At 43.4% G+C, this 13044-nt stretch overlaps 1 non-coding gene across 1 annotated transcript; it reads left to right on the forward strand.

Moving 5' to 3' along the window:
- Positions 1–809: 809 nt before the first annotated feature.
- On the forward strand, positions 810–881 carry Trnap-cgg (transfer RNA proline (anticodon CGG)). Its single transcript has one exon. It is a non-coding gene; the product is annotated as a tRNA-Pro (tRNA).
- Positions 882–13044: the final 12163 nt, after the last annotated feature.

Genomic DNA, 13044 nt, shown 5'->3' on the forward strand with positions numbered 1-13044 from the left:
GGCAAAAGTTGAAGTTGATAATAACAATTACAATTTGTTTGTTTTATATTGAAAGGTAGGACATTTCTCTCCAATTACCACGAAACGTTACAATAACGATGTAATTTTAGACAAACTGCTTTTCTTTAACTCAAAATATAAAGAATTCAAGAATTATTAAAATAAAAACCGATATAACACAAGGCAACCCGGTTCATTTAAGTAACATCAACCAAATAATGTAGATTATCGTTATGTGCTATGCATCCACGCCTTGTGTCCACACTGACCGTCCGGTGATAATAAACCGCTTACGTCGATATTCGTTAATCTACTGAAAATACGCTAATCCCTGATAATAAGTTCACAAGGGTCAACACTTAAAACCACGATCAGCATATCGACATTTCACCACGCAGTTTGATTGATCGCTCTTCTGTCCCGTGTGTGCTTGCTGATCGATCAATGTCGCGCTTGGACGGACGACCCCTACGAAACCTACAAACGCATGTCTAGTACTATCAAACATGTAAGTACACCCTTGCAGCGAGTTGCGCTCACCTGAACGCGGGTTCTCACCATTCCGACTCATGTGCATGCCGCCGGTACGACCAATCATAGCTTTTCGTAGCAGTACTGATTACACGGAGCCCTTCCCCCACTTTCTCCATGCCAGCGGTTCGTCGAGCGGTTCCAAAAATAGGCCACTTGGCGTGGTCAGTAGTGAGAGAGGCATTCGCGCACGCATACGAATCGATCGGAATGCGCGAACTTTAGCGTTGCGTTGCTCACACAACGTGATTTGTAATGCGAGCGCGGCCTTCAACCGCGGCTCGTTGGTCTAGGGGTATGATTCTCGCTTCGGGTGCGAGAGGTCCCGGGTTCAATTCCCGGACGAGCCCCACTTGTGTGGGAAGAATGTGAATTTTTTTTCTGCTGCTTACAAAGGTAGTTTTTTAAATGAACAATGAGATCGTCAATTAAACAAATTGATTTCGTTTTGTAGTACCAATTAAGAATTGTTTTATTAAATCAGTATTAAATTGTTGTACGAAAGTGGAGCAGAATACTATAACTTAATTAATTCAAAATGGAGTTTCGTACTTAATATTCTCTTTTGCCTTAAATTTTATGCATCAATAAAAGAAAACTCTACGGAACTTCCGAAGGCGTGGCTTCTCGTGTGCAAACCTTCCTGATAATGGTTGCGAATATGATCAGGCAAAATGCGCGCGAACCAATGGAAAGGGGACGTTGCAGCATGAATGCCGGTTTTAGTTATGCTGCGCTTATCTTTGCGTTTACTTTAATATTTGTTTTGTTGCCGTTTATTTTGTGTCGCTCGGCAAGCATTTTCTTCTTCAGGTTTGTACGAAGTGATCCACATCCACAAGGAAGTCCTTCAATTTACAACACAAACCAAGTAAAGGTATATTTAATGTTCGAGTTAAACTCTCTCCTTACAAAAGCCGTTATACGATTCAGTAAAATAAAGCTCCTTAGAGACCACTTCAACGTAACCCATTTTAGATTACTAAGCCATGTTTTAGATCGGCAACAAAAAAAAATAATGGCTAGCACACACCCGCTGACACATCTTGCGAACGGTGGGCTTCAATCTTCTAAAGCTATAAAAATAGTATTCGTCGAAGGCAATTCTCCCAACTGCAACCATCAACTTGCGCATCTAAGAGACCCTTTTTTTCTCGCGCGTTATGTTTAGTAGCCGAAACGATCGAGCACAGCATGCAGCAGCTCACTCGAAAAAAGGAAAAACAACAACCAACACACAAAATAACAATAAATTAGTATCGTAAATAAAGTTTTATGGACAAATTTGAATGCAAACAGCAATTGTGTTTCCCAGGCACAACACCGGCATCCCTAATCGCCCTGCGGAGAAGAAGCAGTTGAGGGCGTTCGCTCAAGGTGCACGGTTATGCGCAAGAGAACTCGCACTCCCACCACCCAATTCATCCCGTTCCAATTTTGCCTGCCTAACGCTCGTGGCCCGCAGGGAACGCGCGCGCGGGATGGAACTCGTAAATGTCCGAAAAATTTATGCAAAGTGTCTCGAGAACTCGAGGAACCTCTTCCACCCCCAACCGGTCGAACACAGGCCGAATGGAATTGGAAAATTTTTGCACTTTCGTAATGGTTTCGCATTGAAAAAGCTTAAAATTGAACCAACCTTTGGCGTCTAACGTCTACGGTTGTGTCTTGGACGGTTCTTACCGCACCACCGGTGGTCCGAATGGGTGTAAGGGGGGGGGGGGGGGGGGGAGGGGGGGTAGAGTTGTTGTTATTTTAAAACGCTCTCGGGCAATGTGGGTGAGCAATGGTTTCATTTTTGACTTCACCGTGCCAACCCAAAAAAAAAGGGCGACACAACACAGGGAGTGTTTCGTTACAACTTCAATAACACAAAACGTTTCTTTTAAACGTGCCTTTTGCAAAATTGTATTTCAGTTTGGTTTGTTGGGGAGAAGGCACTGTTGGCTTCATACAGAATCACGTCACATTTCATTATTTTTATCGCGCAACTTAATCAGTGATTACAACTAAAGAAATTTGAATATTCAGGTTTTAGATGATCGTAAACCGTAGAAATAAGATCTTAATACAATTTATCACACTCGTAATACAAGAAATCTCCCTATTTCCACATTCTTTAAGAAACTACTCAAAGGGGGATCATATGGAAAAAAAGAATATTTAATATAAAGTGCAATATCCCCAAACCTGATGAAACATCAAATCGAATTTGCACACTTTCTACAACCACCATGCTTTGATGCTTCGCTGCAGTCGCCTTTTAGCAACGAATTACCTTTTTTCCCCAGCCCCACAGCAGATCAAACGCGCAGCAGCTAAGCCACATCTGCAGCATCTTATCCAATAATCCCGCCTCTCTAGCCAGGGCAACGCCATTTCTTCGCCATTTCTTAAGAAAATTTTCACAGACCAAAGAAAATACCTACCCAGCGCACTGAAAGCACCATCATAAACCGGCACAACGAGCATTACGCTCAATCGAAACCCCATCAGCAAGAGGCTACCAATTGAATCTTTCAATCAACTCGCCCTGCCAGTGGATACGCCTTTTTGGGGTTAAGACCACGCCACCAGCCATCAAACGGTGGTGGAGAAGAGTTGGAGCTGTGTGTGAGAGTCTTCCTGCGGGCTATACACAGTACATCAAATATTCAATCTATGCTACGGAACGCGTTCCGGCACAAACACCCCCCATCGTCTTGATTGCGACCGATCAAAGCTAAATGGCGAAAGGCATAAAAGCATAAACCTGCACACAGCATCATTCACCCTTCGATACGTCCGTGTAATAAGCCTTTAAATTGGTTCCCCGGGAAAGACCCAACAGGCAAAGAATACGCGCAACCGCGTCTGTCAAGCATCCTGGGCGGAAATGTCATCTTTCGTCTTTCTCGCCGGGGATTCATTTCCGGTCCAACTGCTGCTTATAGCGCAGTACTGTAGATGAGGTTCCTGCGAGTAACGCGTGCCCCTGCCCCTGCTGTTCCACCCATTTCGAACGAAATTCTATTGAAAATCGATCAACATTCCCACCCAGTTCCGGGTCGCGCGTGCATGGGGAATGGCGAACACGCGATGTGGTTTATGCATCGCGCAACATATTGGTGTTGCTAAACGCTGCTGCTACACGAAAACTCCGGAACCGGATGGGATGCGTGTTTTTGGGTGAGTGAAGATGCAATTCTGGTAATACGGGTTGAATAAGCATCAAGAAGATTTCCCCAGCCGCAAGCGCCGTGGTCCACAGATGGTTCCGACACCCCCGATACGGCCAATATCGGTGGTGAAATGGTTTCCGCCCTGATTGGGCACGATTATACACGTCTGCCCACCAACCAATATAACCCAAGCACAACAGTATTGGTGGTAATGCAGCGGGGCAAAGGAAGCAATGTCCTTACGTACGTGGCGCGGCAAGCAAGTGAAGCCACCAAAGGTATTTGCCGTGAAAATAACAATTTACTGAAAATGGTTTTATTATGCTAATCAATTAGTGCCCCAGGAACGCGCCTCAACAAATAAACGAAATGGTGCAATTGATGCAAAAAGCTTTCAGCAATTGCAGAGCTAAAATAAACAAAAATCGCATTCGCACGGAGGACGGGCGCCGGTGGGAGGGACTGGAAACAAATTGTTAATCAAATCAACAAACTGGAGCCAGGTGGGACGACGGGAAGCGGGAAGCGCGTAGTGTTTTCCCTCGTGCAGATACTTTCGGTACCCTCTCTCTCCCTTCACGAGTTTTGCACCATTTTGAAAATTATTTCCAAAAAAGCACTTCGGAACGAGCATCTAAGCTGCTTTATTTGCATGCGATGTCGTCTAGCATTGGGGAAGTGTTCCAGAATGTGCAGAGACGATCCGAACCATAACGAATACACACACTTCAGATAAAAGTGTCTTGTGCGTAATGGATTGAGTATCAGCGTGTTTGGGTGGCGGAGTCGGGAATAACACCACGACTCTAACGATAAGCAAAATATTCACACATCAATTTGGTCCTGCGACCGCGAGGGAGGGTGCGAAAAAATGTTCCAAATTGCACATGGAAAATTCTCTTTTCCGCGAAATCTTCCCATTCGACTCACACACACAAGGAAGGATGTGCGTAGGGTGAATGTTGAACTTTATTCCCTTTTATTGGACGGGGGAACAAACCTACAATCGGCGAAGTTAATTTGTTTCATTTAGATGATTTTGATTACCATTTTATTGACAGAACGATTCCGCACGGAACACTTAGTCAGAATTGCGGGATTAGGAGCTTGATTGTGTCTAATATTTAAACTGAAAAAATATACAACGAAATATTGCTTGATCTTTAAACGCTCTTCTGTGTGCGCGACATCATGCAGCCAAAGGTGTCGCAGTAAGGACAATTTGTCGCGTGGATAAAAGGCGTGTAACAGCAAGCACCTCGTCGGCCTGTTAATGGAAGTGTCATGCTGTGTGTCTCCTGTGATGCGAACCATCATTGTGCCATCAATCCACTTGACATCCGCAGGAAGTGCACACGAAGGAAACAATCACGTTATGGGAGAAGATTTTCGTTAACGATGCCGGATAAAGGGAAATATTGACATTTCTTTCGACACCCTTTTGGGGGAAGCAAAGTATTTTGCAAGTAAAGTGGTGCGAGGTGAAGAAAGAGAAAATTTCAATCTCCACTTCGCATCTCAATGTACGATGAACAACCCCAATCGAACTTCATAGAACATACCCATATGGTAAAGCAAAACCCGGGCCAAAGGGCGGAACAGTTGAAATATTTCACACTTTTTAATGGAAAATTAAAAAGAACATCGAACAATTTTTGATAATGTGCAAACGTTAAATGGCTCGTATTTTTTAGTATATTCCATCGGTTCCCCACTATCTCTACCAACGCGTTTGATGTTATTATTATTGTGCATTACCTTTATTTCCCCTCCCCGGCATTCACGGGGTCCGGCTTTACTTCACGAATGATCAGTCAATGTCAATTTCCGTTCCGTTTTTCCCCTGGATGGTTGCGGTCGGAAGCTGGAATATGGCCATTCAACCGTACGCGCGGTACGCGAATGCACCCCGTGCATAAACGTGTGCTGTTGCAGCATTTCGTACTGCATCGCGCACTTTGCCCCCCTATTTTTTTTGTTTTGCTCCGAACCTGTCAGTGACTCCGCGCCGCCAGTCGTCGCCGTCCCGGGGTACGAAATTGAATTTTTAATATTTCGCATCAAATGTGCATGAATATTTCAACCATTCGGCAGCAAATTGGCACCCGTTGGCTTCCATTTTTTCCTCCCTCTTCCCCCACCATGTCCCCTGCTGCCAACTGGACAACGCAGGGACACGCGCCTGCAATCCGAAACGTGCCACTGCTCCCTGTCCCCCTCCCTTTCTTTTATCCAACGTCCGTGTGCTCGAATGGTAAATGTTTCATTCGTCCTGCGTCACCGCAGGCAACTTAATTGAACGTTTTGCGGTTTTTTTATGTCTCCCAATTGGGCTCCCGATGAATGCATAATGTGAATATGGTTCGGCGAATTTTTATCCCCGTGCCCCCGTGCCCCGGACCCGGGTCCGGTTTTCTCGCGTAAATTAAAACACTATTTCATGATTCGCACAAAACCTTCGGCATGGGTCAGATGGGGCAGATGTTTATTCCGAACATTGTGGTACGTGGCGATGATGAAATCCGTACATATATTCTTGACCCGTTTCTTTTTGCCATTGTGAGTAAAGTTCAATATTTGTTCAATTTATAAGCCATTTTTTAATTGTCCACGGTGCAACCGAAAGAGACAACAGTCTTATCATACAACCTCTTGATACACATAATTTCTTGAAGCCTTTAGGACTTAAATAAAATAAAATAAACAAAATAAAATAAAATAAATAAAACAATTAAATAAATAAAATAAAATAAATAAAATAAAATAAAATAAAAAAATAAATAAAATAAAATAAAATAAAAAAATAAATAAAATCAATAAAATAAATAAAATAAATAACATAAATAAAATAAATAAAATAAATAAAATAAATAAAATAAATAAAATAAATAAAATAAATAAAATAAATAAAATAAATAAAATAAATAAAATAAATAAAATAAATAAAATAAATAAAATAAATAAAATAAATAAAATAAATAAAATAAATAAAATAAATAAAATAAATAAAATAAATAAAATAAATAAAATAAATAAAATAAATAAAATAAATAAAATAAATAAAATAAATAAAATAAAACAAAATCAGACGCAGAATCAACAACTTGAAGTGGCCCACCAGTGACCTATCATTTCCTTTCCTTCCATTTTCCTGACCTATCGGACTTCCTTTACACCAGTAGCTTGGGGAAGGGAAATATTCGAAAATTGCAGCAGATAAAGTGCCACAGAAACCAGGCTTCGAATATCTTCGAATTTTGGTGCTTCAGTGTACCTAAAGTGTTCAATTTCTGTGATCAACAGTTTGCTACGTCCATTACCAGACAAGATCGATTGCTCGAAAACTGATCAACCCTTACAAACCAAATATGCATAACACCGACACAACCGGAAGCTGACTTCTTCTCAGGCTATTTCCAACTTCTCACTACCAACACCAAACCGTCCACCGTTACAGCACTCACTGTGGATACCATTCTTTATTCACGCCGAGCACGGATAAAAATAAACAAAAACACACACAAACCTTCAATGAAGCGAAACGTGAATTGGGTTTGGCCGCTATATGCCCGCGGAGGAACAGATGTGACACCATCGATCGAGAACGGAGTTGAAGGTGCACCACACCGTGAGGTCGAGATGAAGTGTGCAACAAACACAACACAGTACGGTAGGAAAAAACCAAAACTGATGCACCGTCGTAAAACAAGTAGAACCACACATGACCACACTGTTTGGATGCTGCGTATTCGTTATTTTTTTCGCGAATAAATAAAGCCAATCGAGAACGACGGGGTGAACGAAGTTTTCCAAAGTGGAAAACGCCTGTTATAAAAGCGACACAGAAAGGCATAACCATTGATGAAAGGAGCGCGCGCCAAACGAAAATAAAATGGAAATCCGATGGAAACGAATGTCACGCCACGGCCTTTTTCGTTAACTGTATGAGCAAATTAGTGTGTGTATGTGTGAAAAGGACAATTTTTTTGTTTAGTAACTGATATGCTGCTTCACATACATTGCAACTTTGTTTTTGTGCGCATATCATATTTCTGTTTTATTCTAATTAGTGTGATCGATTTCAACACTGTTTGCCAATGAAAGCAATTTTAAAATTGTTCATTCAATGATCCACGAATAATAGATGCATGGAGCATGGAGAAAATGCCCAATGGAACTTCAATATTAGCGATTAAGTATGTAAAATTCAATATTTTTTAGTATTTGGAAATTTAAAGATAATTAAACATAAATTAAAACCTTTCCTAAGGAGTTAAGTGTTGAAATTGCATACATTTAAAACGTTTTAATTCGAGAATGTCATGCTCGCTACTTCTTCTCAATTCTGGCATGTTTGTGTTATTCGAACTTGGTAACCACTATCTCTCGGTCGAGCCCGCCTAATTAAGGGAACGTCGATCAAATTTCCCAGAACTGCCAATTGTGTGCATTAAAACGGAAAGCTATCCTTCTCTCTTCGGCTTCGGCCCTGCGTTTGCTTTGCTGCATTACTTGTTGTGCGTACATTTCGCTCCCAAGTCACGGCCATCAACGTATGCCGGCGTATGCATGGCGTTTCAATTTCAATTCCGTCCCGTCAATCCCGTTGGCCAACTTATGCCACAGCGCCAGCCAGCGTACCGAAACTGGGCAACTTTTATCAACATAGTTGCCGGTGGTGCTAGAGAATGGACACGATGTGTGTGTGTAGAGGGCCGAAAGATGCTAAACTAAACTCGACCGGGAAGGAATTATGCAAACCTGAGTGCCCGCGACTGCAGAACCAACAAAACCCGGGTTCACCGTCGCCTGACACACACATGGCATTCGAATGCAGCGGGAAAACGTCAAATTCAATCAATCCACCGTCCACAGAGCCAGACAGAACTGACCGGCCGGCAAGGGTCGAATGAAACCGGGGCAGGGGGTTTTTGTGAGAATTGGCACCGATGCGTTAAGTCCGGAACGGAACGTACGGCGTGTGTGCCCAGTCGAGGGCGAAGAATTGTGCCGAGATCGGACAGGGTCCTGGGCCTGTTTTTTAAGCTGCAGCAAGAAAACTTCAAACCTCATCATCACCTCATCGCGGACGGTTCGGCCATTTCTGTCTGCCCACCAGATTGCTAAACAACATTTGTCTGCCGCGCCGGACACCGTCGTCACACCCGTCGTTCTCTTCGCTTTGCTCGATTCCCGCGGACGCGGACTTGCGAAAATGCAAATGCGGCTAATCGAACGGCTCCGATGCAGAGGGCTCAACGAATCGGCGGCGACCGATGTGTGTCGGTCAGCGATGCATATGGAAGTAACTGTTAATTTGCCACCATCGCCAACGGCCATGGAAAGGAGGAAGCCAATTCTGATCGGTCGGCCACCATTCAATCCGATGCCCGTCGTCGTGCGGTGTCGGATTAAAATTTTCCCTTTGAAAGTGCTTTAAATAATATCCAATTCCCGGGCAGACGGTGCCATCGGAAGCATCACGTCGTCGTCGTCGTCGCAAAACATCGGAATATACGCCAAATTTGAAGGATTGGTTTGAGATAATAATAAAAAATATCGTACGACTTGTTTTGCTACCATTTCACAATTTAACTACGTGTGCGTTTGAAAAATGTTAAAATAAATAAATACTATTCCGAAACCATTGCCCGGGGACGGCGCGCTGTGTCGGATGGTATTGTAAATAATTTGCTTTAAACTTCATTACGTTGGCGGGAATGTGTGTATGTGTATTCGCACTTCATTCGCACTGTTTGTGGAAAACATTTGGTTCGCGTGTCACGCACGAATGCTAACGCCAAACAGCGAACCACCCCGTGGGCGGATTAAATATTTGAAGTTCGTTTGTCATGTTTCCTCGCGTGTTTCCGTGCCCATATGCCTTCCCTTCGCTCCTTGCTGTACACTGGAAGCGCACTTTGACTTTGCAAAATTAATGACTATTTTGTCTATCGATTATTGATTGATTGATTCACTGTTGCGAACGGAATATTGATTACATTGCGACGAGCTGTTTTGCATTACGAATTCAAGTAAGGTGACTTTGATGCGTGCGTAATACTAAATGTCTGATCCCATTGAAACGCGCAGATTTCAGCATCCCAAAAAAAGAGAGCAGATCATATTCGGGAAGTTTTTTTAAAAGCACCTTAAACAATGAATAACTTTGCGAGTTTAAGGATGAATTTACTATCGTACAGCGAGTTAGACTCACCGGGCTTCATGGGTTGCCCGGACAGGTCATGTTATGAAAATGACACCGGCCCTTAAAGTCCTATAGATGCTTTACATACAGACAGAAGGACAGAGGAAGCATGGTAGTTCTACATAGAGATGGAGAGATAATCGCGATGTCTCCACCTGATCGTTCGGGATAAAGGATCAACAAACGACGATCATAAGCGGTTTGGTATAGAGGATTCATATGGCGTCTGATCAGTAACTCCTAAAACTTTTATTTACCCTTTTCTTCTTCTCCTTCTTCTCTTTCTTGTTCTTCTTCTTCTTTCTTTTTTCTTTTCTTCTTTCTTTTCATTTTCTTCTTTATTTTATTGTTCTTCTTCTAAATTTACTGAACAACCTCAAGAGGTTATTTATCCTTTTCTTCTTCTCTTTCTTGTTCTTTTTTTTTCTTTTCTTCTTTTCTTCTTTCTTGTCTTCTTTTCTTCTTTCTAGTCTTCTTGTCTTCTTTCTTTTTTTTTCATTCTTTTGTTCTTCTTTTTTATTTTATTGTTCTTCTTCTAAATTTACTGAACAACCTCAAGAGGTCAAGACCTGCCATTTCGGATATTTCTGTGATTTTATTTATCCGAAGCTGAATAGTCAATCCTGCATACCGAGGATTGATCCTGATGAAATTTTGGACCGGTCCTGTCGTGTGAAGACGTCACCCCGCTACCAATATATCTCCCAGCCACCCTTCTTTATGCTTTAAGCATTTATTCATACTGTGAGCATTGTTTCATAAAGCAAAACGTAACTCAGATTAAAAATCCTAAAAGCTTACTTTGTAAAGCTAGTTACTTTCAAACAGTCCTGTTGATGGTTGGTTTGTTTCTTTTTTCCTTCTCTTTACTACCGTATGGCAGCACAAATCGAAAACACATCTGCCCACCACATTTTTTCCGGCACGTGAAGCGATAACGCTATCTTCTTTGAAAACAAAGAGAAACGTAATAAAAACATTACGCGCGTACACAGCACAGTCTTGTCGGTTTCGGTGGTGGAACACAATTTGCATTTCTGTGTGCGTTTTTCTTTCCCACCCCCGCCCGCGCATTGCGTTCAGCGTTCTCGGTACATTTTCAATTCAGCGTCGTTATCGGTTGGTGAATATTTCACACCAACCCACCCCACGGTTCCACAAAACGGCCGAACGAAATCTCACCGGAAACACTCGTGCGGACCTACACGGAGCCCTCCTCCGTGCGTATGTACTACGCGAGCAGGCACGTAAACGGACCGGACGGATCGGATATACAACGACGCGCATGGGAATCAATTTCCGTACATATTTCGCGATCTTTGACAGTTCCTCTGGTCCCCGGTTGCCAAGCCGGTCACGGAAGCAACGCGAAACAAACAAAAAACGCACTGGAGAGATAGAGGTCAATGGAAAAGTACGTCCGCGAGGTGAGTGTGTGTCCCCGCGTGTAAGGTTGCGAAAGGTTTCGAATTCGATAGTCGATAATTTCTCTCCAGCCCGGGCTGGGGCTGGGTGGTGTTTGCTATGCATCGCACGTGTCACGTTTCACATCCGACGGGCAACAAGCGACACACGGTAGGTTAGCGCGCGGAGGCGCAAAGCGTTGAGGGAAGCGTTCTTTCGCCCTGTGCCCCAAAATGAATGTTAATCAGATACGCGGAAAGCCCAACGCACACGATGCGCGGAATACATTCCAGCGTTTCTCTTGGCCGAGTGGTTGGGCCAACACGATACATTAATCAAACTTTTATCGACAGCAGCCGAGCCGACAGTGACCGCGCTTGTTGTATGTGATGTGTGAGAGTGAGAGAGGGTGGCTCTGGATTTTCAACTCACCACCAACAACGCTGAGTTGATATTGAAGGTGAACATAAAAATTAAAAAAAGACACAACCTCACCATCGCCTTAAAGTGCGTACGGAATATTATGAAACATTGTGTTGCGTTACGCTTTGTCTCACTCTCACGCCGAGCGCGATGAGTGGCCGTGCGAGGGAGTCGGTCGCTCACCAAAGCGGACGGGACTCGCGAATGTCTCAAACCGAATCCAAACGAAGCGCATTCGAAATCCCAGAGTGCCACACGAAACGGTGCGTGTAGCCGATAGGTGCTGCTGCTGAGTGTTTGCCACACACGATGAAAAATCGGTCGAAAAATGCATTCTGGTAATTAAACAAAACAAAGGACCGGCCTCTGCAAAAGGCGGTAAAGGGTTTCACGGCCACAATCTGGAAAAGAATCCTTTTTTGCGTTGTGTGTTCGTGTTCGTTCACATGTTATTTGCACCTTATCGGAAAAGAACTAAGCGAAACGTATTCTTATCTTTTTGTTAGGACAGTTTTAGGAAGCCATACAGATCTGCAAGCTTCCCGGTTTTGCCAGTGTTATCGCGTTTGGAAACAGTTTTTCCCGCTTTTTGCTCGATTTGTTTTGTTTGTTTCATCTAAACCGGATATTACTGCAACAAAAAAAAAAAAAGACACGAACCTCCCAAAGACAAACTCCCAAAAAGTCACAGGACCACACGCGTGACTCCATTGGTGGCTTACCTAAAAAACCGTTTCGTCGCTTCACTTCCCGGGTTGCAGGGGTGGTGCGCAACACACGGTGGAAGAGTTTATTTGTTTGCACATTTTTCACACCATAACCGTTGTGCCCGTTGTGTTTTTTTGTTTTGTTACAACGACAGCACAAACGTTTCGCCGCGCGAATGCTATGAGTGCACCAGCTGCTGCTGCACTACCGTATGCACCTTCCTCGTGGTGTTGTTTTCTCTCGCGTTTCATAACGCAACACCGGACCAGGTGTTGGGTAGAATATCTGCAGTCGATAAGGCTTTCGAAAAAAGAAGAAAAAAAAACCCGGGGACGGCATCTGTCACCGGCAATGATGAAAGTATGACAGTTATGACCCATTCCAGGTGGGTGGCCTCTCACATACACTGCTGCTACAGCACCACTCTCAAACTCCTTGTGGGGGCACAGCTTTGTTTCGGGGGATGTTTTTTATCCCCCACGTGCGTGAAAACGTCCTTCAATAGAGTTAGTTTTGCGTTTTATGGTTTAGTCGTATATGCCTTCCGTCAACGTGTGTGGCGGAGTCCCCGACCGAACCGGTCTCGGAAGACGTTTTATGACCCAAATG

Source organism: Anopheles moucheti, chromosome 2, assembly GCF_943734755.1.
Source record: "Anopheles moucheti chromosome 2, idAnoMoucSN_F20_07, whole genome shotgun sequence".
NCBI classification, from domain to species: domain Eukaryota; kingdom Metazoa; phylum Arthropoda; class Insecta; order Diptera; family Culicidae; genus Anopheles; species Anopheles moucheti.